The sequence below is a fragment of the Carlito syrichta genome, unplaced genomic scaffold, assembly GCF_000164805.1.
Source record: "Carlito syrichta isolate Samal-C Ts95f unplaced genomic scaffold, Tarsius_syrichta-2.0.1 Scaffold303650, whole genome shotgun sequence".
Lineage (NCBI taxonomy): Eukaryota > Metazoa > Chordata > Mammalia > Primates > Tarsiidae > Carlito > Carlito syrichta.
In genome coordinates, this window is record NW_007247746.1 from 43,538 (window position 1) to 69,351 (window position 25,814).

The following is a 25,814-nucleotide window of genomic DNA, read 5'->3' on the forward strand; positions in this document are numbered from 1 at the left end:
GGGCAAGAGAGAGATGTATAGCCTGGGAACTGATGTGGATAATTACTTGTCATTAAACAGCAGAGTAATTGCTGCAGCAAATTCCCGTGTAACTATTCCACATGAAACTTCAACATGCCCTTGGACTTACTAAACATACATAGTTGTCTCAGATAATCTTTGCAAAAAGACAGCAGTCAAGATGCATCACACTTAAAAAGAAGACCATTATTTTATTATTTTGCTTCCAAAAGCACATTAGAACTCTAAACATTAATAACAAAGAGACGAAAAACTATTGATTTTTACATTAGTAAGACCTTGGTAAGACCTCAGAATCCACTTTTTTCCTAACCTGCTCAGACTATATGTCTGATAAAGCCTACAATGATTTATCTTCTACATTGTAAATAAATCAATTATCTTCTACAATGAAATATCGTCTCATATTTTAAAGAGCTTTCATGAACAATCATGCTACCCAGGATTTAAATTTCACAATAAGCCAAAATAGGAGACATTTAAGTTGCTACACGATGTTGGTGCAAGCAAGGATGAATTAACACAGAGGATTCTAAGTAGCCAAAGCAGTGGCAGAGGTACTAATCTGAAAGTCCCAAAATATCCTGGAAAGAAGATGGAGGAAGAGAAGGAACAGGAAGATAACAAGAAATAAAATATACAAAGCCTATTACCTCAATATACCTAAAAGATAGGGAACCACAAAACTTCAAATTACTTGTAAATTCAAAAATAAACATCAAAACCTACCTAGATCTCTCATACATTCCTGCCACCAGCCTTCATGGAGACCAAGAGCTCTTCCGTAGAAACCACACAGAAGAGAGAAGCGAGGAGCTAAGGGCAGGTGGAAACATGATCTAAAACCATTGCTAGAAAGAAAAAGTCTGCCCTATATGTAAAAATAATGAAAAGTGAATGGTTAGATCAGAACACTGGCAACAAAGAAGAGACTTGAAAAGGCATATGGAACATGACAAGGCAACCTTGAAAAGCTATCACTTTGGAGAGAAAAGAGAGCTAAAACAAAAGGAGAGGTTTCTTAAGGACCTATACACAAGAGGAAAAAAAAGTGGGACATTTAGAATTATGTAAGATGAGAAAATTTTTAAGTTGAAGGGTTTATGACCATTTGAAAGCCACGGTATCCAGTAACAAAACAATACTTTGTTTAAAATAACATAAGAGGATGCTCTTGAACTGGAAATGTTACAACCATCCCAACGCATGGAAAAACGGAAAACAAGTACAAACAGAAAACTGAAATTGAGTACAATTTAGCTGATAAAAATTCCACCCTCACCAAAAAAGTTAGCAAAACAGAAGAAAACTGTAACACTCAAAAGTGAATTAAATACCCATAATCTCTACATTTATGTATTTTTTAAAAACCACCTTGAAACAGAAATTAAAAAGAAACATATGACCACAAAATTTAAAAGAAAGAAATATTTTAAAGAGTTGATTAAATACAAAGAAAATATAAAAATATTCAAAGTCACATCAGAAATGGAAATTACAAGATGCCCAAAGAAAAATAAATGTGAAATAAAATGCAATGAGAGAGAAAAATAGCTGAGAATCAACTAAGTAAATAATATAGAGAAAAAAGAGTCAGAGAGAAAATGGTTGAAATGAAAGATATGAAAAACAAGATCCAATTGATATATAAATAAAATTCCTCAAGAAGATATTTTAAATGAAATATGACTAATATCCGGAACTCTAATCCAAAAAAATGCTCAAATATAGAAGACCAGAATATACACACTAAAAGGGCACCAAGGAAAAAGTATTTGCAACAATCAACTGAGAGACATCGTCTAGTAAAGATAGTAGACATTCTAGATAAACAGAAAACCCTTAGGGCCTCCAGGCAAATAAATTAAAATAATATACAAAAGTAAAAGCATTACATTGGCAACAGATCTATCAAAAGCAAGATTCATACCTGAAAAAGACTTAATAGCCAAATATACAAGGAGATCAAACAACTCAATAGCAAGAAAACAAAAAGCTCAATTTAAAAATGCGCAAGAGGCATGAATAAACATTTCTCAAAAGAAGACATACAAATGACCAGCAGAGGAATGAAAAATACTCAACATCACTAATCAGTTAGGAGAATGCAAATTAAAAACACAAAGAGAGATCATCTCACATCTATCAGAATGGCTATTATAAAAAAGACAAAAGCTAAGAAATGTTGACAGGATGGAAAGAAAAGAGAATCCTTGTACATTGTTGATGGGATTGTATATTAGTACAGTCATTATAGAAAAATATAGCAGGTTCCTCAAAGAATGAAAAATAAAATCACCACTTGACCCAGCAATCCCAGTTATGGTTATTTACCTCAAATATTGAAATCAATTTGTCAAAGAAATGTCAGTATGTCCATGTGGTTACAGAGTCTGGAGTGTAGATGAATGGGAAGAGATGACAGTCAAGGGTACAACATCTCACACAGGACAAATATACATACATATACATATACATATATATATATGTATATGTATGTATATATATTTTTTAGTCCTACTGTACAGCATGATGATTTAATAATAGAGTATCTTACATTTCAAAATTGCTAAAAGAATACATTCCTTTTAATTTTTAAATTTTTTTTTTTTTTGATTCAGAGTCTCACTGTTGCCCAGGCTGGAGTGCAGTAGCACGATCAAGGTCAGACAGACTCGACCCAACCTGCTGGGCTCAGGCAATCCTTCTGCCTCAGTCTTCCAAGTAGCTGGAATGACAGGCATGCACCACCACATTCAGTTAATTTTCTTTATTTATTGTAGAGACACAGTCTCACCAAGTTGTCCAGGCTGGTCTGGAATCCCTGGGAGTAGGTAATCCTCTCGCCTCTGCCTCCCTAAGTGCTGGGATTACAGGCATGAGTCACCATGACTGGCTAAGGGCAAATTTCAAAAGTTCTCACCACAAAAAAGTTAAGTATTTAAGGTGATGAATATGTTAACTAGCTTTATTTATTTTTAAATTATTTATTGTATTCATAAATCATTAACATCACTTTTTACCCCATACATTTTTATAATTATATATTGTCAATTTACAATTTTTAAAAAGATTCAAAGCAAGATATCAATGCAGCAGGAAATAAAGAGAAATCTAAAGACCTGTATCCAGCCAAGCTGCCTTCAAGTACCAAAGATATAGGAAAAGTTTTTACCAAGTGAGAGTTCAGGGAATTCTGTGTCTAGGAATCTTTGAGGAATCTATTAAAAGATGAACTTAACCCAACTAAGCAATGACTGGGAAAGTTAAACAAAAGAACTAATAGTATACATTTACAGATTTCTTTGTAGGTATAAGAGTCATGGGAAAATATGTTATATACTATATATTATATGCAGAATGTTCTCACAAAGTAGAAATAATGCCACAAAAACAATGGAATAAAAAGTTAGAGGGAAACAACATAGTAAGTTTGTAATATAGGCATTAGGTAGAAATTAGAGAATACTATTAGTGTCTGAATATTAGAGTCTAAAAGGTTAAATTTTTTTAATGGAGAATAAGGACATTAGTAAGGACATATAAAACCTTCCCAGAAAAAAACTTTCTAGAATATAATAGGAAAAAAAGCTTATGTAGAGAAACTTAGCAAATGTAACATAGCATACATAATAATTTTAACATTAAATAATATGACAGAATTAAGACCAAACACATAAGTCTTTTCAATAATTGTGCATTCACTTAACCTACCAACTAAAAGAAGAAGATTTTATCTGGATCACAAAGTAGAACCTAACTATGTACTATTTATGCAAGAATAACACATAAAAGAAAGTGAATCAGCCTAAATACAAAAAATGAGCAAGGAAAAAACCCAGAAAATTTGAAGCAACAGGTAAACAAACAATGTAAAATGCAAATCAAAAAGTATTAAATGTAACAAAGATGGACACTTTTAATGCTAAAAGCCAAAATCACAATGAAGGTATAATAAACATAAATATCTACGTACCAATATTATAGCATCTTTTTTGTAAAACAAAAACTGTAAGAGATGCCAAGAGACACAAAAAGAACAACTCTAATAATATGAGACTTTAACATATTACTCAATACAAGGAAGATCAACTACACTAAAAATGTGAAAAGAAAAAGAAAAGAGACTTACTATAATCCCAGCACTTTGGGAGGCCGTGGTGAGAGGATTGCCTGAGCTAAGGGGTTTGAGACCAGACTGGGCAATTTGGCAAGACCTCGTCTCTACAATAAATAAAAAAATTAGCCAGGTGTGGTGGTGCATGCTGCTAGTTCCAGCTACTTGGAAGGCTGAGGCGGTAGGATCGCCTAAACCCAGCAGGTAGAGGCTGCAGTGCCCATGAGTGCACTGCACTCCAGCCTGGGCAACAGCGTTAGACTCCGACTCAAAAAAAAAACAACTATAATTATTAAGGTAGAGTTTATGAATATATATCAAACTTTACCCTGTAAAAATTAAAAATAAACCTTATTCTCAAAGGCATATGGAGCATCACAAAAATTGATCATATATTAGGTGACATAGAAACATCAGTGTGTTCCATTAAATAGAAATACTGTAAGCAACATTTTATGAACATAATAAAACTAAAAATTATAGAAGCAATTTTTAAATAGGCCCTCCACCCGCAAATAAAAAAGAGAAACAAAAATATTTCCTTAAACAACTCTTGGGTGAAAGTAAATATAAGCTACAAGTAGACAAATATTTTTAATGATAATGAAAATACTAGATATCAAATATGTTCATCGAAGTAAGATATTATATATAATTTAGCATCTTGACCATATTTAATGGCAATAAATACATTTATGTTCTTTATTTTCCCCTCTTTCTCCCTTCACCCTCCACTTCCCAGTCTGGTAAACACAAATTTCTCTGTCTTCATGAGATTCACTTTTTTTAGTTCCCACATATGAGAACATGCAATATTTTTCTTTCTGTGCTTGGCTTTTTCACTTAACATAATGGTCCCCAGTTCTATAATGTTGCTGCAAATGACAGGATTTCATTCTTTTTTATGGCTGAATAATATTCCATTGTATACCATGTTTTCTTTACCTAGTCATCTGTTCATGGGTACTTAGTTTAGTCAAATGTTTTAAAGCACTGCTCAAAAGAAAATTCATAGCCTTAAACATTTCTATCAGTGAAAGTGAAAAAATAAAAATAAACTAAATTCCCAGCTCATGAAGGCATTCAGAGTAACAGACATTAATCTGCATAACAGTGTTTCATACATATATGACTAAAGAAACACAGTGGTCAGGTATACAGTAGATTCTCACTATTTTTTCAATTTGGTCCTGACAGTGCAAAAGAGTTCCTAGGAACTTAGCTCCTTGGAGATATGTGGCATTGATTGCCCTTGTCTATAAAATACCAGACTATTAAAATTATTATTTTTGAAATCTTTCGCTTTTATTTCTTCTATTTCCTTAACTTTTCCTATGGTTATCTCAGTACACAGCAAAAAGAGAAGAAAAAGTTGCTTTCAGGTAAGATCAGTTGGGTAACAATGAAAACTGGAAATCTGAGACACTTTTCTTCTTTTTTTGAGGCAGATTACTCATGCTTTTAATCATCACATAGAGACCTCTGCAAAGAAGCTTTCACTGGCCTTTGACCCTGTGGACAGGTGCAGATTACAGACCAAGTCCCAGGAGGTTAGCTAGGATTCACACTTACTAATGCTCTTCTGGAATCTAAACTTTAACATTGGCACAAGAAGCAAAGGAGACAGGAACAGACTTCTTACAGGAGAGATACTAACTAGAGCTAGGTTTTAGCATTTCTTGCCTTTAAAAAAAAATAGATTTTACATATTTAAAACTACATTTGATTAAATGAATGTATACCTTTAAGTAAGAACAAATATGAATGAATATCAATTATCTCTATTATTACAAGCCTGGAGAGTTCTAAAAAAGTCAACTGGACAACATGAAATGTCAAATGTCTAAAGAGTGGAAATATAACAAAACTAAGTGGCAAATGAACAGGAAAGAAATATTTACAACACAAATAACAGATGAAAGGTTAATATTGATATAACAGAACTCAAAATAAGAATAGGTAAAAGTTATCAGCATGACATTTGTAGGTAAAATAAAAATAAACATAAGAATATGAATAGATGTACAAGATTACTAATAATTTAAGAAATACAAATAAAATCAGGATATTCTCATGAAATTACAAAATTTAAGTACCTTCAATAATATCCAGTGTTAGTGAGAATATGAGGAAACTGTCATTCTCACATAATACTTGGTGAGAATATAAAACGGTATAACTTTATTGGAAAGTAACATTGCCAGCACCTAGCCAAATTTCAATGACAATTTTTCATTTCCATAACTTCTAATTAATTATTTTTCATATCCATGCATTCATGTTTTATTTGCCAGTTTTGTTACATAATTTCTTGCCCTTTCACAATGGAAATTATTTTTCCACCTACCTTCATGATTATAAAGCATACTTTAAAGTTTCATCAAATCTTTCTGTTAAATTAACTTTCTCCAAAATGATTTCTTTTTTTAAAATCGAAAACATTTTTATTGTAATTGACAATTTTTTTTTTCTTTTAGTCGAAGTCTCACTCTGTCACCCAGGCTGGTGTGCAGTGGCACGCTCATGGCCACTGCGGCCTCGGTCTGCTGGGCACAGGCTATCCTTCCGCCTCAGGCTTCCAAATAGCTGGAACCACAGGCACACACCACCACATCCGGTTAATTTTTGGATTTGCTGTTGAGATGAGGTCACATCAATTTGCTCAGTCTGGTCTCAAACCCCTGGGCTCAGGCAATCCTTTCAGCTCCCCCTCCCAAAGTGCAGGGATTACAGGCGTGACCACCGTATCAGGCATAATTCACATATTTTATAGAAATCAAATGTAGCAAAAGACTCGGGGTTGTATTTTTAAAAATCCAGGTTTACACACGATGCTCCACCTCTACCTGGGATCAGGGTCTCCTGACATCAGGCACAGCAGCTGCACTTGTCTGATGTCTCTTTGCAGCCACAGCCCTGGGTACACTTGGCACAGTCCATAGGGCAGCAGGAGCAGCAGCTCTTCTTGTAGAACGTGCATTTGCACTCTTTACACTTGCAGGAGTCAGCATAGGTGCAGGAGTCATCAACGACGCAGGAGCAGCTGGGGTTCATGTCGCGCTCTGGCGAGGAGGCAGTTCCAGGGGAGAGGGAAGAGGCAGCAGAGCATGTGGGAGGCTGTTCTCCAAAATAATTTCAAGTTTACATTACCTATTGATAAAGGTGTCTTTCTCATAAGATTTCTTAATGTTATTTATTTTTAGAATTTTGGTATGCAGGCTTATTTATAGTGGATCACATAGTGTGCCCCAATAGAAACTAGCCTTGATGAGGTAGACCAAATAAGCATGAAAAGAGCCAAACACAGATGAGTAACCATCTCATATATTTAACGTTATTTGTTTCAATCTTGCTTCAACTCCATCTTTAAGTTCTAGTCAAACTATTGAAAGGTAGGCCTACATTGTTATTATGTAAGTTTGAATGTTCAGACTTCAAAATTCTGCAGTACTTTCTAGGTCAATAAGATATTTATATTAGAATGAAAATTATATATGATACAACAAAGATCAGCAGTTGTTGGTTAAATGGAACATTTTTTAGTAGAAAATTATAGAAAGAATACATTATGTTAAATAGTTTATTTTGGTCAGGCATAGTGGCTCACACCTATAATCCCAGCACTTTTGGAGGCTGAGGTGAGAGAACTGCCTGAGCCTACAGGTTCGAAACCAACTTGGGCAACTTGGTGAGGCCTCATCTCTACAATAAATCAAAAAAATTAGCCGGGCATGGTGGCACATGACTGTAGTTCCAGCTACTTGGAAAGCTAAGGTGGAAGGACTACCGGAGCCCAGCAAGTCGAGAATGTGGTGACGAGCATGCCACTGCCCTCCAGCCTGGGCAACAGAGTGAGACACCAACTCTAAATAAGTAATTAAGTAAATAAATAAACAAACAAATAAATAAATACTTTATTTTAACTTGAAACCATAAACAAACACTAATTTGCCAATTTTTTCAAAGTCATTCAAAGATATAATGCAGCAGAAACTAAAATTGACACATGGGGCCTTATCAAGCTAAAGAGTTTTTGCACAGCAAAAGAAACCATCTAGAGAGTAAAAAGACAATCCACAGGATGGGAAAAAATATTTGCAAACTATGCTTCTGACAAAGGCCTAACATCCAGGCTCTATAAGGAAGTCAAACAAATTGACAGGAAAAAACAAATAACCCCATTAAAAGTTAGGCAAAGGACATGAACAGATACTTCTCAAAGGAAGACATATAAGCAGTCAACAAACATAAGAAAAAATGCTCAGCCTCATTAATCATCAGAGAAATGCAAATCAAAACTACAATGAGAAAATTATGATCATTCATTCACACCAGTCAGGATAGTTGTCATAATAGAAAGTCAAAAAAACAACAGGTGTTGGCAAGACTGCAGAGAGAAGGGAGCACTTCTACACTGTTGGTGGGAATGTAAGCTGTTCAATCTTTATGGAAAGCAGTTCTGAGAAATCTAAAAGAACTAAAAATAGAGCTACCATTCAACCCAGGAATCTCACTTCAGGGAATGTACTCAAAGGAAAACAAATTGTACTAACTAAATACACCTGCATGCATATGTTTATTGCAGCACTATCCACAATAGCAAAATCATGGTACCAAGTCAAAGGCCCACTGAAGGTGGACTGGGTAAAGAAAATATGGTACACATACAAGATGGAATACAATACAGCCATAAAAAAGAAAAAAATCACATTCTTTACAGCAACATGGATTCCATATTTCTAAATGAACTATTAAAGAAAGAAAAATCTGAGTACTGCATGTTCTCACTCATAAATGGACACTTGACATGGGCACAAGGATGGGAACAACAGACACTGATCACTGCTAAAGGAGGGAAGAAGGGAGGGGAGGATGAGGGACACCAAATCAGCCACCGGGCACCATCTCCACCCCTGGGTGTGGGGTAAGGGCTTAAAGGAAGCTAAAATCTTGCCTTCATGCAATATACTTACATAGCAAATCTTTACATGTACCCCACAATACAAAAATATAAACAAAGTTATTTGAGGATATAAAAATGATTATTTAGGACTAACCAATAATGGTAATTATACTCTAATCATTCCCATTAATTGCTTTTCCCCCCTTTCATGGCTCCTAGCACATGTTTCACACTACCTAAATGAAGGCATTAATTAAATTACATGAATGGATGGATGGATGGATGGACAGACAAACGGAAAAATAGGCAGATGGACAAATAAATGAACCAACTACTCAGCACACAAAACCAAGTCTGACCTCAAATTAGTCAAACCTGGAGTGTCTTGAAATCAGAGAAAAGGCAAACCTAAGTACTATACATCTAGGAGATTTTCATTCATTTTCATCAACTTTAGCAGAAGTAAAGGAAGCAATAGCATTAACAAACACTCACTAAAAGTCTGTCATGTGAAGGTCTGTATGAGGTTTACCAGAGATACAAATAAATAAAAAAGACTGCCTCTGTACACAATCCAGTTGGAGAGTTAAGACACACAAGTATTCATTACAATGCAAAGCAGCTTGTGCTAAGTGGCAAGTATGTGAGACAGAGAACAAAGTGAGACAAAGGAAGAAGACAAGGGCAGAAGCAGTGAAAGCACTTCATGGAGAAGGTAAAACTTCAGCTATGTCAAAGAAAAGAAAGTTCTGCAATCAAGTGCACAATGGCAGAGATGATAGCTGTAGGGCAAAGACGACATCAGTGCAGCAGAAGAGAGGGTTTGTAGAAAATATGTATAGAAGTTATGCATGATTAGAGAATAGAAGCAAACCATGGAAGGAAAGAAATGCTCTTTGTCTCCTTAGCATATTCCCTTTTTTGTTATGATTGTCAATATTTTAGATAAGAATGTAAAATAAAGTTCAACTATCCATCCCCACCCTTGTCATTCTAACTACAGTAAACTGTTATGATGCATAAGTGGGGATTAGGTATTCTTAGTAATAAATTACTTCAGTAAAAAGAATTAATAGATATACCATGAATCAAGCAATCATGGATAATAAATGCACTTAACAGTAAAAGTTGGTGAAATATAAATTGTCTTCATTAACTCAGAAGTCATTTTAGGATCTTAGAGCATACACGAAAGAAAGAAAAAAATGCTGATCTTCCATTTAGCATCATTTAGCTAGGCACTTAATTATATGCTTCTGGTTATAATTTCACTAATACTATATACTCTGTAAAGTATTATTACTCTTGTCTTATAAAGAAAATCAGGCCGGGCTCGGTGGCTCAGCCTGTAATCCCGCGCCTTTGGGAGGCTGAGGTGAGTGGATTGCCTGAGCCCACGGGTTTGAGACCTGCCTGGGCAGCAAGACCACTGCACTCCAGTCTGGGTGCCAGAGTGAGACTCCAACTCAAAAAAAAAAAAGAAAGTCAGGTTTGTAATGTTTCCCATGCATGAGAAAAAACTAACAATAGGTCTTATTCCATACTCTTGTCCCTTTGCCCCAAGATTGCGCACGTGTGAGTGCGTGTACTTATGATTTGTAGTTAGCAACAAACTTTACCAAAAATAAATTCAGTCAATGTGACTACTTACCCTGAGTATCAAGAATATTGTTCAAGAAGTCAATGACTACCTGTTTTCTTGACCCCAATATACTACAAGTGAGTTCCTTTAGATTTTATTTGTACAAACAAGTCTTCCTTCAAACTAAATTACTGTAAAAACACTTACCACAAAGGAAATTGCTAATAAAATCATTATCTACCTCAGTACAAACTAATGTTATTACTTTCAGGAAGCAGAAGCAACTGAATTATATAATAGAAATATTAGTTTAAAAGGTCACTGAATGTCAGAATGTATCATTTTACAAAAGTCTCTTGAGACACTATTCATCAGAAATTATGATGCTTAGAACACCAAGTTCAATGACATTATTCAGCAGATCTATCTCTCCCTGGTTCATTTAGCAAATCATGAAGTTCTGGAAAAGGAGTATAGTTATTCTCTGTCTGCAATATTTCCTTTCACTTGCAAGGAGGAGGAGGAGGAGGAAGAAGGAAGGAGGAGGAGGAGGAGGAGGAAGAGAAGAAGAAGAAGAAGAAGAAGAAGAAGAAGAAGAGGGGGGAGGGGGAGAGGGGAGGAGGAGGAGGAGGAGGAGAAGAGGCCATTCTAAGTCACTCTTTATTAATATCTAATCCCCTATACTGATAATTCAGATGTTAGCTCTGAAAGACATCAGCTTAGTCTTGTACCCTCATTTTACAAAGAAACTATACCCTCATTTTACAAAGACTCAATGAAGTAAAGGGCTTATCCAATTACAGTTTTAGAAATAGTGATTGAAAGAACTAGAACAGGAATAATTAAACTATACCACATCTCTCAGCTAGATAAAAGCTGTTCAGTACAACTGAACATGAAACAAAGAAAACAAAACTAGGGATATTTTTTAGTCCTCTATCTCATTTAAACACTTCAACTCTGGACCTATTCTTGCATAGTAAAAGAATTTTGATGAAAATTGAGTAACCTTCTGCAATACATCAAAATAATTTCCAAACATTATACTAAGTGGGACTGAAGTTTTTGAAGTATTCAAAAACCATATCAAATCAGGATGTTTATATTTTAAAATACATGATGAGCCCTTCTCCAAAGTGCTAATTGGGATTATCAGGCAATTATAATTGTCAAAAAGGTAGCAATCCTATGTAGATTAATTACATTACCATTTTGTACACAGAATAGTACATACACAGTTCATTGTCTGTAATATGTTAAACATAATCAAGAAACCCTAGTGAATGGGGAAGAAGAGAAAGAAAAACGTATTGACTATAACTAAACTGAAATCTGAAAGTTTCCTTTTCCTAACTTTAAGTCCAAAGGAACTTTTTTTAGTATACATAAGGGCAGAAAGAATCATCTGTTATACTACTGAAGAACAGATACATCTATAGTAATTCAATAGTCCCTGACTATCTGAAATTTTTTTTGTTCTCTTACTGCTTTCAAGATGACAACTATAAAATAGCATATTTATCCATTCAGCTTTTCTCTATATCAAAAGAAAAAAGTGGGACAAACAGAAAATTATAAAAAACATTATCCTAGTTTTTTTTTAAGTAATTATATCCTATTTGAACTTCTTAATAATTAGAACTGTGTATGTTTTCAGTCAATAAGATTCGTATTTTGCCAAAATACATCCCTAATGTTCATTATATTTTAAAGTATGGAATAATACATCCAGTTTAGAAAACTCTTTAGCCATCTCTCCATGAGTTGAACATACACATACCCTAGGTCCCAGCAATTCCATTCCTAGATATACACCTGAGAGAAATTCACACATCTATGGGAAAGTTCAAGCATTATTTGTAGTAGCCAAAAACTAAAAACAACCCAAATGTCTATCAACAATAGAATGGAAAAAAAACCCTGTAGAACAGTCATACAAAGAAATGCTACATAGTAAAATAACACTGAATTTCTTCTACAAAGCAGGAATGAACCTCACCTTCACAAGGGTGAATGAAAAAGTCACACACATAAGAGTACTTACTATATAATTCAATTAATACACATTTCAAAAACAGACAAGATGAATCTACAGAAATAAAAATCATCTGGGTAAAGTAATAACAGGAAGGAAACATGAGGGAGGTAATGTTCTTTATCTTGATCAATGTGATAGTTACATGAGACACTACCTTAGAAAAGTTCATCAAGTTGTACTTTTAAGATATGTGCATGTTTCAATTTGCATGGCATACTTAAATTTTTAATTTTCACCTAAAACATCAAGTATATGTTGGAACTTTTCAAAGATTACATCCTGGAGTAATGAATTCAGTATAGCGGTATTTAGAATAATTACACTCAAGTAATAACTCTTCTACTAACTAGCCATGTAATTTTTAATATAATTTAACCTCTTAGTGATAATTCTGGTAGCCAATAAATCATGCACAGAAGTTCTGATGATATTTGTTTAAAACATTATATCATTTTTATTCATATAACAAATATTTATTGTGAGCATACTATGTACAGGACACTGCTCTAGGTATCTATCACTTACATTCTAACAGAAGGAAGTAGAAAATATGCAGCAAATATAATGAGTGAATATATGAACAAATGATGTAAGCTACAATCAGTGTTTGAAAAAAAATACATGCTATACACACCAAAGGAGACTTTCAATCCAGTCTGAAAACACCTGAACACATGTAATTACAGAAGGGAAACTAGCTTGAAATAACTATTTCATTATGATCTGAAGTAAAACCATTTCCAGGATTAAAGTTCCTGCATAAATCTTCATGAATAAGAAATCTCGATAACATATTAAATATTTAAGCATATCCTTGAAACAACAGGTGATAGACCTGGAACCCAAAAAAGGAGATATTTTAAAGAAAGAGATCAGTTCAACATTGTTATGGTTTGAATGTATCCCCCAAAAAGCATGTTTTGGAAACTCAATCTCCAATGCAACAGTGTTGAGAGGTGGTGCCTAATGGGGGGGGGGTGTTTAGGTAATAAGGGCTCCACCCTCATGATTAATACTGATTACAAAAGGGATTGAGACTGCATTTTGGATCTCTCACCCTCTTCTGCTCTCCTTTTGCCATTCCACCAAGGGATGACACAGTATGAAGGCCCGTATCAGATGCCAACCCCTCAATCTTGGACTGCCCAGCCTCTAGAACCATGAGCTAATACATTTCTATTCATTACAAATTACCCAGGCCCAGGTATTCTGTTTTAGTAACACAAAACAGACTAAGAGGAACAGTCAAGAAAGAACTTGAAGTTACCAAAACATTTTTAAAGACAATGTTACAAGAGATAATTGATACTGGATTGTAGAGGATAAACAGTTTTTGTATTTGAAAAGAAAGTTAGAGTTGACTTACAAGACTTTTCCAGAAATTAATTTTGTCAACTGGGAAATTTGAAAAATATACTAAAATATTATATATTAATTTTTTTTATTTATTGCATATATACAACAATAAAAAGGTCATATACAGTCTAACATTGGTAGTAAATTGACATTTGAATTTCTCTTGTAGATCTTAAAATGCTATAATTACACAAATATAACTATAACAAATAAAATTATGTATTCCTTTTTCACTTAGCATTCTGTTTATGTGTATTTAAAATATGTTAATTTTTACTGTAATTCTAGCTAGGTAAAAATTTTTGTATCAGTAAGTATTCACTATTTCAAATAGGAAAAAGTATATAAATCTCTAAAAAGTTATTATTATTTCTTTTAAATGTAACGCTCTTCTAGCATAAAAGTTGTTCAAAAACCCAGCAAAATTTTTTAAAAAGTAAATATTAAGTGGCCTAAAAATGTAAATGACAGAATAAAATAGCAACGAGACTCACTGAGGCTCTGTTTATGCCATACTTTAGCGGTTATCAGTTAAATGCATCCAAGCTGAAAATCCTTGCAACTACCTATTAAATGTACTAGATGTTTATAGGATATCTACAAGTATTTGTACCTTTTATACATTCCAGAAGACATATTGATTGGCAGTGCCCATTTCCAATCCAGCATCCCTACTACAATGGTCTCTGTTAAATGATTATTGTATCAAGTCATGCCCCTTCTAAAACTCATAAGTGGCTCCCCTTCTACCACAGGATCATGGCCAAGTTCCTTAACATGGCTCTTGAAGTAACATGTCCTGTCACTTGTGCAACCTTACCTTTCTATATATTCTCTTTGGACTAAACTCAACTGCAGGAATACAACTTCACATTCTCTGAGCCCTTTAGATTCTGGCTCTGATCACAGGCTCAACTCTGCCTCACACACTATTTCCCACCCTCACTTCTGTTACTCAGCCCTCAAAATTCATGTTCACCCAGAAAACTTCCCTGGCTTCCTACACACCCAGTGCTTTTCCCCTTCAGCAACCACATATGTGTAATGACCTGCCTTCTCTGTCATCAGCAACAGAGGGATCATTTCTCTTTGTCACTACATTGTATCCAATGACACCTAGTAAACTCAATATATGTTGAATAAATGAGTGATTAGTATCAATGCCAGTCCCATGCTAGGTCCTTGGGATACAATACAGAAGAAAAACATATTTCCTTCATAGAAATTTTTATAGTCCAGGTGTTCATTTAAATTTGAAAAGGCAGGGTAGAGAAGGTAGCCTTGTGGTCACCTTAACTCTTCGAGTATTATCCAAATTCTATCTTCCTCTTCTGTAAAATGGGAAACTCTCACCATCTCATTATGTGGTACAACCATCCACCTACTGATCAAACCAGAAAACCAGTCATAGTCCTTGCCTTTTCTCCCTCTCTAAACTACTACCTCCAATACAACCCAGAATGTCTAGGTATGTATCTCCAAAGAGATATTTCAATCTATCCACTTCTCTCTCTCTCTCTCTCTCTCTCTCTCTCTTTCTTTTATTTATTTATTTTTTACTCACATAGTAATCCACATTCCCTCTCTTAGTTTTCTAAATGTATTGCTTCCATTCTTGTCCCATCCAATTTATTTCGACATAGAGTGTCAGACTATAAATAGAACTCACTTAAAATCTCCTTCAACAACTTTCTACTGTTCTATTAATGCTCTAAATCCTATTAACCCCTCCAAACTTACCTCCTGCAGGTTTGCCCTAGGAAAGCTCCAGCCACACTGGCCTCCTTCCAGATCTTGCAGCATGCCAACCTTTTTACTGCCTCATCATGACCCTTTGCACATACTCTGGCTATCACACTCTTGTCTTCATTCTGTGTATGGCTGCTTCCTTTCCTTCCTTCAGTTTCAGTGTGTTAGCTCTTAAGAGACTTTCCCTGAACACCATATTTGAACTCTCATTTGTATTCCCATCATTCTATATAATTCACTCATGTTTCCTTCTTTGCTCTTCAGCATAGTCCCAATAAGTAGAGCCATGTCTGACATACAACAGACTAAAAATGTTGTAGGAAGGAAGCAAAAAATGTTGTTGTAGCAGGGAAACTATATATAGGGATAACAAGTGCAGACCACTCTGATGTGAACACAGGTTCCTCAGTTTCTCTAAATTTCACCTTCAACAGCCTGACACCCATCAGTAGAGGTGAATACCTTCTGCTCTGAAGACTACTGTTAAACATTAGTTACCTGAGATAAATATGTATTAATAAAATTGAGTCTATAAGTATAGATAGCAGTTACCTTAAGAAGGACAGACAGGATCATGGAGGAAAAGAAAACACTTGCGAATTCTGATAAGAGAGAACAAGTCCACAAAGTCCTGAAAATGAAGTATCATCTAGCACCAGGAAGAAGGCACAGTGACAAAGCTCTGGAGGAGAATATGAGGCCAAATAACATTTGAATTCCAGAAACCCAGTGACTCAACTCAGGGATATAACAAGAGTAAAACTAATGGGGACAGAAGTATTAGCAAAGATAAAACCTGATTCTTTCATGTACGGTTTTCCTTAGAGTTTTCTTGCACAGAAATACTAAGACTGAAAATTGGAAATTTCATATAGAATCACATATAATATCATCCACATTTTAAGATTCAATAAATTCCTTTACAACTCCTAGGCAAGTCTAATATTGCTAAATGTGTAATATTACTAATGTGAGGTCAAGCAAAAGTGAACTTTCACAGAAAACTGTTTTGGTTGTGCTTCATTAGAAAGCTCAACACCATCAGGTTCATTTCATGTTAGTCACCTGAGGCACAATTTGCTGCTCCTCAACTCTGCAATAAACAGCTGTCTGCAATAAGCCCCATTTTGCAGACTTTAGATTATCTCCTGGGATTTACAGGATGTTGATTCCTAAAGGACAGATTTAACACTTTGGGGAAATACAGATGAGAGTAAGCAAATGCAGAAGAAGAAATAATGCATGGTATTCGATTATTTGAGGACTGCAACATATTACAGGAATTGGTTACCACAGAAACTATGATCTGTGAATGGTCCAAGTGGAATATCCTAGAAAATAACATAGTGTGCAAAAATTGAGTTGATTCAGAACACCAGAGGTAGGTGGTACCATGGAGATTAACTGATAGAGCTCTGACTAGTGGTTAACAGGTCTGTCTATTCAAAGCACTATTGTTCCATTTGACAACAATGACTGGTAAACACCAGTACGCCACTGAAATAGACACTATATTGTGCAGGTCATTTTAAGGGAGCTCAGTTAGGGAATCTTTATATTAAGGGAAATCAACCTCAGCTCTTTCAGATACACCCATTAGATTATGTGCTTAGAGCCAATAACAAAAATCAAATTCATCTTCTACATCCCAATTAATACTTGAAACAGCTATTGTACACCCTGATGCCTCAGTTTTGTCTTCAAATTAAACAGCTATAGCTTATTCAATTGCAAATTACTGTAAGACACAGCATTAAGTCATTACAATTGCCTAACCACTCGCTTTTAAATATGTTGTCATTGCTTTATTTCAATAATCAAAGACAAATGCACTAATCTAACAGTAAGAACCAGCATATGTACTAAGTGCTTTGCATGTCTTATTTCACTAAAGTCTAATATGGAAACATTATAATCACCACTGTATGATGAAGATAATGAGAATTACAGAAACAAAAATACTTGCTAGAGGCTATACTGTTAATAACAAGGTCAGGAACTGAACCCATGTTGACTCCAAATCCTATGCCCTAACCCCTGTCCTGGACTACTTCAGGGGAGACCTGACCCAAACAGAGGAGAGAATGGGGGTAAGAGAGGTTACTGAACATCTGTTAGATCCAGATTCTGTTATTTAATATGTAAACTGAACCATATATTCAAACTATCTATGTGATCAACATACAAATTACGTTTTTTCCCAAGTAACTAAATGAAGGCTAAACATTAAGGAAAGATTGAAGATGGAGTTTTCCAAATACTACAGGAAGAAGTGTGAATTTCACACTAGAATTATGAGGCCATTGAGTTTTTTAAGTGATGGAATTGCACTTTCATGAAGGTAATTTTAAAAGATCCCTCTGAGCTGGGCTCAGTGGCTCAGCCTGTGATCCCACGCCTTGGGAGGCTGAGGTGAGTGGATTGCCTGAGCCTGAGGGTTCGAGAACCGCCTGGGCAACTTGGCGAGATCTCATCTCTACAATAAATCAAAAATTAGCCGGGTGTAGTAGCGCATGCCTGTAGTTCCAGCTACTTGGAAGGCTGAGGCGAAAGGATCGCCAGAGCCCAGCAGGTCGAGGCTGCGGTGGCGGGGAGTGGCCACTGTACTCCAGTCTGGGCAATAGAGTGAGACTCCAACGCAAAAAAAAAAAAAAAAAAAAAAAAGATCCCTCTGAAAGTATAAATGAACATATAAACAGAAAGCCACAATGGAGACAGAGTAAGACAGCTCTGACAACAGTCAAGTGACTCAAACAAGAATCTGACTGGAATAGGTATGTGGGGATGGAACAAAATCTACAGATTAAAGAGAGATTTAAAAACAGAACTGACAGTACTTGGTGATGGTTTAGTTTTGTAGGCTATAGTACAGTAGTGATTTTGAATGTGGCTTTGGTCAGACTCGGGTTTGAATTCCAGCTATACCATTTTAATGTGTGACTGCTTTTGTTTTTACAACTGTAAAATAGGCACAAGTATACTTAACTCATAGAGATTCTGGCAAAATTAACTGTGATAATAAATATAGAGGGTAGTAAGACCTTATCTCTACAATAAATCAGAACATTCGCCAGGCGTGATGGCGAATGCCTATGGTTCCAGCTACTTGGAAAGCTGAGGCAGAAGGATCACCTGAGCCCAGCAGGTCAAGGCTACGGTGGCCGTGAGCAGCGTGCCACTGCACTCCAGCCTGCGTGACAGAGTGAGATTCTGACTCAAAAAAAATGTAGAGGGTTAGAAAACTCCCTGTCACATAAGAAATACTCACTAATGTTTGCAATAAAGATGAGAAAGAGAGAAGAAAAAGAAGAGAGGGAGAAAACGTAGTCTAGAATTACCTGCCTGGTCTCTACTTAGGTGATTGAATAAACTCAGAGAGAGAACAGAGGCAGAAAGGCAGGCTTGAGGAAGAAGACAGGATTCCAGTTTTTTTGTTTGTTTTGTTTTTTAGATTGGAAAACATAGTTTGTTTAGAAAGTGAATTAGAGGAAGGAGAGAGAGGAGATCAAAAGTAAGAAACAAGGCAGCCATAGCTCAAGGAGCCATGTGGACACACCAGAGTTTAACAAAGCAATGGCCTGGATTCTAGTTTTAAATGTGAGCAGCTTGAGGGGTGTGAGGGGCAAAGCATACAGTGTCGGCAGTGTCTAGCCTTTTAAAGAAGTTTGACTCAGAAAGTGTGAAAGACCTAAGGACCAGAGGAAGGGAGTGACTTATTTTGATAAGTGCTTACATATAGTTAATTTGAAAGAAAAAAGCCTGAAGGCAGGGAGGGGTTGAAGGTAAAAACTAAACCAATTGAGAGGTTAAGTAGATGAACCAGTCTCCCTCACAGGGATTGATCAGGAAGTAAACTCAGGTTTGACTCCAAAGCATTTGCCCTAACTCCTCTCCTGACTACTTCAGGGAAGACCAAGTCAGAGCAGAAGAGATAATGAACAACCAGAGAAATGAGTCCAGAGCACAAGGACAACCCTTAGGCCTAGAGAGGTAGGAAAGAGGCAGGGATGGACGCAGAGAAGAAGCTTCTCTCCAATGTTAATATTTCCCAAAAACCTGAGATCAGCTCCAAGGGATAGGAGTAGGGGGAAGCTGGGGAGTAGAGAGTGGGACTTAAGTACAATATTTAGATTAATATTTAGAATAATATTTGAAAAACAAATGAGAGAGGAGCAAAGAAAAGACACTCCTGCAGTGAGCTTCTACGCATCTTTCAGGGCCAAATTCAAATGTCTTTCACCTCTGATAGTTCCTTTCCTCTCTCATAAATGAAACGTTTTAAATTTTAAGTTGGGGTGTCACTCTGTCACACAGGCTGCAGTGCAGTGGCATGATAGTGGCTCACTGTACCCTTGACTTCCTTGGCTGAGGCAATCCTTCCGCCTCAGCCTCCCAAGTAGCTGGAACTACAGCTGGAACTACAGATGTGGAATTACCACACGTGGATAATTTTCTTCTTCCTTGCAGAGAAAAGATCTCCCAATGTAGCCCAAATTGGTCTTGAAGTTCTGGGCTCAAGTGATTCTTCCACCTCGGCCTCCCATGAGGCACTGAAACTTTTATCTCTCACACAACATTTGATAAAAAATATTCTATTAAAGTACTCATTACAGGCTGGGTGCAGTGGTTCAAGACTGTAATTCCACAGCACTTTGGGAGGCTGAGGTGAGAGGACTGCCTGAGCCCACAGGTTCAAGACCAGTCTGGGCAACTTGGCAAGACCTCATCTCTACAATAAATTTTTTAAAAAGTACTTATTACAATAAAATATGTATAAATGAATATCTCCAACTAGATCACATTTTTGTTACATGCTAAATTCTCAGGTACTTCCTAACACACAACAGGTGCTTTCTTTTTCTTAAAAAGAGTGAGCCAGTTGTCAGTCCATCTTACTGTCTCTAAGGTGCTTTTCTCCATTTTAGTATGTTAGAAATCAAATGATATAGTTTTTGTGTATAATAGAGAAAACTTGTAAAATGTTTCTAATAGCAAACAGTTCATATGAATCTGCCCTATGAATAAGATCATTGCTTTCAAAGGTTTTTAAAATATGCCCCATGAATCAGCCGGGTGTGGTAGCGCATGCCTGTAATTCCGGCTACTCGGAAGGCTGGGGCGGAAGGATCTCCGGAGCCCAGCAGGTCGAGGCTGCGGTGGCCGGGAGCGGCCACTGCACTCCAGTCTGGGCGACAGAGTGAGACTCCAACTCAAAAAAATAAATAAATAAAAAATTAAAAAAAATTAATATGCCCCATGGCATTATTAGTATCATTTATAGAACCAGACTTGTGTGATAGTCTTTAGAAACTGTTAAGATAGCATTAAAATATGTCTCGTAGGTCCCTAGATGCTCTCCTGGTAGAAAATGAACTTCTGCCATTTACATACTAGCTGACTCTGACATCTAAGGGTTCTGCTATCTGAAAGCAAAGGATATTGCTTCTTCTGTCCTTCTTATGTGTATACATCATAAACTCCTAAGGACTTTCCTAGAATGAATTGAAACTAGCAAAGAAACATTTTCTTCATCAAAAATCCTTTCAAGTATTTATTTCCTTCCCAAGCTGACTGGTTTCTGTGTATACTGGTAAATACTTTATAAGCTTGGGCTTGCATGCCGAACACATCAGCGGCTGTTTTATTTCCAGATATAGTTTTCCGGCAATTTTAGTTGCTTGCCATTAAAAAAAAAAAAGATTTCAGAGCTAAAACTACATTATCCAAACAGAGAAGCCTTCCAGGGCTCTATTTATCAGAATCAGTATACAGGATCATCGTTACCGCAATTCTATTATTCTCTACAATTTTGGCAAAACAACACATTAATTAAATAAAAATTATTGCTATTAATAACAGTAAATTATTTGAAAAATATGAATGAGCATCTGGGTTGGGCAGCTGCTATGTTAGATACTAAGAGGGCAACCAAGATGCATGAAATATATTCTCACCCTCTAGAAATTTTACAGGTGAGTGAGATGGAATATACTTCACTATGAAAGAATGAGGTGAAAAATAAAGAGTTTTGAGCAAGAATGTATCAAATGCAGTCAGTTAGTTTATATCAGGTGACTTTCTCTTTAAAGTTCAAATGTTAAAAGTCATCTTCTTCCTCTAAACTTTAATAAAGCAAGTAAATATTTCTTGGCTAGCATGGAGCCCTAAGAGCCTTAACTATGCAACAAGGTTTTATTGAGAATGCCTGCATAGGAAGAAGGGTGATGGGGAAAATAAATGGCCTTCTCTCAGTATGACACCAGCCTCAATGCCAACTTCCACCTGGATCTCCTCTCCTCCTGTCTCTCAGCAGCCCTTCCCCTGTGCTAATAAAAATTAATCTCTTCTTTGGTGTTGAAGAGTAAGAGTCCCTGCCCCCACTCCAGTCTCATGGCTCTCATCTACTCCATGTGAGCTTATGTTTATCAAAACAAAAATGTTTTCTTTGTAAAGGAATCTGATACCAACTATTCAAATAATAAAATATACTACATATCATCAAATGTTCATATATATCATAGGACTTAACTCTATGTTTTAATTACTAATCAATTACATTATTATAAATTGTAGGCTAGGAATTCCTTGAGGACAGGGTCATTGTCCTGTCCTGCGATCCTAGGATAATACACAGTAGGTGTTCAATACATTGTAATGGTACAATATTTCTTCCTCAAATAGGAGGGTCTATAAGTATATAAATTATCTGAATTTTATTTATTTAGAGTCAGGGTCTCACTCTGTTGCCCATGGCTTACCACAGCCTTGACCTCCTGGGCTGAAGAAATTCACCCTACTCAGTCTACCAAATAGCTAGGACTAGAGGCACAACCCCCACACCTGACTAAAATTTTTTGTAGAGATGAGATCTCACTATGTTGTTCAGGCTGGTCTTGAACTTTGAGCTCAAGCGATCCTCGCCTCAGCTTCACAAAGTGCTGGATTACAGGCTTCAGCCACTGTACCTGGCCTAATAATCTGAATTTTATATGATCATTCTCTATAAATAATCATAGCCACAATCGCAGGTTTTATCTGCAGTGGCTTATGGATTAGAAGGAAATTTCAATTTGACCTCACCACAGAATATTGACTCTTTCACTTCCTTTCTACAGGGTATTTTACAGTATATAGACTCTAATATCTTTTCTACAAATAATCTGTAATATATGCAAAGACATATAAAATGGTTTAATGGACACTGGAGACTCAAAAGGAAGAGCAGGGGAAGTGTGGAGGGACAAAAAAAAACTCACCTATCCAGTCCAATGTGCACAGATGGGGTGGTGGGTACACTTAAAAGACCAGACCAAAACTGTACCCCCCATTAAAAATTAAAATAAAAATATTTTAAAAGATACATTCCTATTTAAAGTAAGTAAGCCACAACATTTAATAATTTGGTCACAGTCACCATGAGGACTTTTACCTCTCAGTCTTTTGATCTAGTAATTGTGTTTGAGACCATTCTACCATAATTTCCTCAAGAGTTTTCATTTACTTAGACCAAGATGATGAGTATTGTATCGTGATGAAGATGAATTAGATGAAAAACAGATTATACTTTTTCAGTCACTCTATTTAATAATATTGGGTTAGATGGCCAACTATTACATTGTAAGAGATAAAAGTACAGCACAAACTAATGAAAAAATAATAATCTTAAGATGCTTAAAAACAGGCTAGTATTGATTTTTATGTAAAACTAAAAAGCTTACTTAATACAACGTTTGCTCACTTCACTATTGCATGTACATTGGGAAAAATAATGTCTTGTATTCTACACCAACCCATTAAATAAAAATGAATGAAATGAAGGTAGCATCTTTTTTACTTACACTGCACTGTAGGTAACTCCCAATATGAGATGAAAACCAGCAACAGGAGCAATTCATCACCAGCACTGTTTTATCAAGTTTTTTCATTCTTGATAAAATCTTATTTTTTTTGACACATGCAAATTTCAAATGAGTGCTACAGATAAAAATGGTTAAATGAATGGCTATTGTAATATGAGACTGCAAAAATAAAAGACATGCACTCATTGTTCTTTACTGTTAACCGAATACATGATCATTGTGTCAAAATTCAAGCCAAGTATTTGAAATTAATAAACGCAGACACATTGTCCATCTCAATTTCCTAAATGTTGTACCATATATCCAATATATAGTACTTTAGATTTTTTTCAATCTGTATATTTCAAGACAATAGCTACATAGTAGCTCAATATTTCCTATTTGATTTATTAAAATACAACTGAATCTGATTGGGCAACAGCTTCTCAGTAAAAGGATGTGCATCTATTTAAACATCAGTTTTATGTCAATAGAACGGTACTTGACAGAGAATATTTCCTTTTTCTACTATTTTTAAAGTGGCATTTTATATCAGTATGCTTCCCATTAAGACAACAAATGTCTACAAATAAAATCAAAAGATTAGCCAGGCATGGTGGCATGTGCCTATAGTCCCAGCTACTTGGGAGGCTGAGGCAGAGTTTCTTGAGTCCAGGAGGTCTAGGCTACAGTGGGCCGTGATTGTGCCACAGCACTCCATTCTGGGCAACAGAGTAAAACCCTGACTCAACAACAACAACAACAACAACAACAAAATGTGAAGGAAAGACAGGTTTCATATACCAGTATCTATAAATCTGTTCATTTAGCTCGAAAAAGGAAACTAATAACCTTCTCAATCTTTTTCAGAGTCTTAAATGACTTTACAAAAACAAAATAAACAGAGAAAAAGCTATTAGGTTATTTTCACACAGATGTCACCAGTGATATCTGGATAAAACTAAAAAGCTACCTATCTCATCATCTATCTATTCACCAAGTGTTGAGTACGTAGTATAAATAGTACATTAAGTGGGATGTGTACATATATTAACTCAACTCCTCATAAATTCTTATAAACATTATTAGTTCAATTATAATTATAAATAAGGAAAGTGAGACTCAGAAAAAAATTGAAAAACATACTCAATATCACTCAGATACCAGTCTGATTCCATTATCTACAACAGGCACGTATAATGCACAGCCATGGGCCGCATGTACCCCAGGACAGCTAGTAATGGTCCCACAAAATCATGTATTTTTTAGCATTTATTTTCTTTGTAACCCCATGTGTAGTTCCATTTCTGAAGTTCACAATCACACCTAATACACAACATCAGTTTTTGGCAACATACATTTATGAGCAGCTATTTTCAATGATGAAACACAAAAAGAGAAAAATTTGAAAGAACATTCCTGATGAGCACCTTGAAAACTCACTAAGAATTGCAACCACTTTCACCAAAAAAAACATTGACACATTAATTTTATAAAAACAAGGACAAATTTTCCACTAGTTTTATATTGTTCTCATTTTTCTAAACTTTATAGTAAAAAAATTAAAACAATAAAGGAAGCCATTATGTATACTGTAACTATATTATATAATTTATCTGTGGCCCAAGACAAATTCCTCTTTACTTGATGTGGCCCAGTGAAGTCCAAAGGTTGGAGAAACCTCCTCCACAATATTTACACTCCAAACTCCAATGCAAATGTTGCCTCAGGTATAGCCAATGGTTTCCAAATTTTCTGGATGTAGGAACCCTTGACATTTAAAAAACATTATTGAATACTCCAAGAAACTGCTGGGGGGTGGGGGGAAATAACCTCATCCACAAAGGTACCTGCAAAATAAACATTTGGATACCTAACCCTGAATTATACCCCACATCTTTAAAATTAAAAAAAGTTTTTTAAATGAAAAAACACATTTATTAATTAATCTTAAAATAACAATAAACCCATTATTTTAAAATAAATAACATTTTTATTTAAAATAAATAAATAACGTATCTAAAATAATTTAAAATACATAGTCCTCAAGAGGAGTGAAAATAGTGGTACTGTTTTACATTTTTGCAGTATCTTTAATGTCTGCCTTAATAGAAACAAATGAATTTTCATGTCTGCTTCTGAAATAATTTGATGCGATGTCACATGCCATATAGTCTCTGAAAAATTACACCATAAACTCATGAGAGAAC

The 25,814-nt window shown here is 35.5% G+C and overlaps 1 pseudogene; it reads right to left on the reverse strand.

Moving 5' to 3' along the window:
- Window positions 1-7,006: 7,006 nt before the first annotated feature.
- Window positions 7,007-7,192, reverse strand: LOC103261284 (annotated as a pseudogene).
- Between the last annotated feature and the right edge of the window lie 18,622 nt (window positions 7,193-25,814).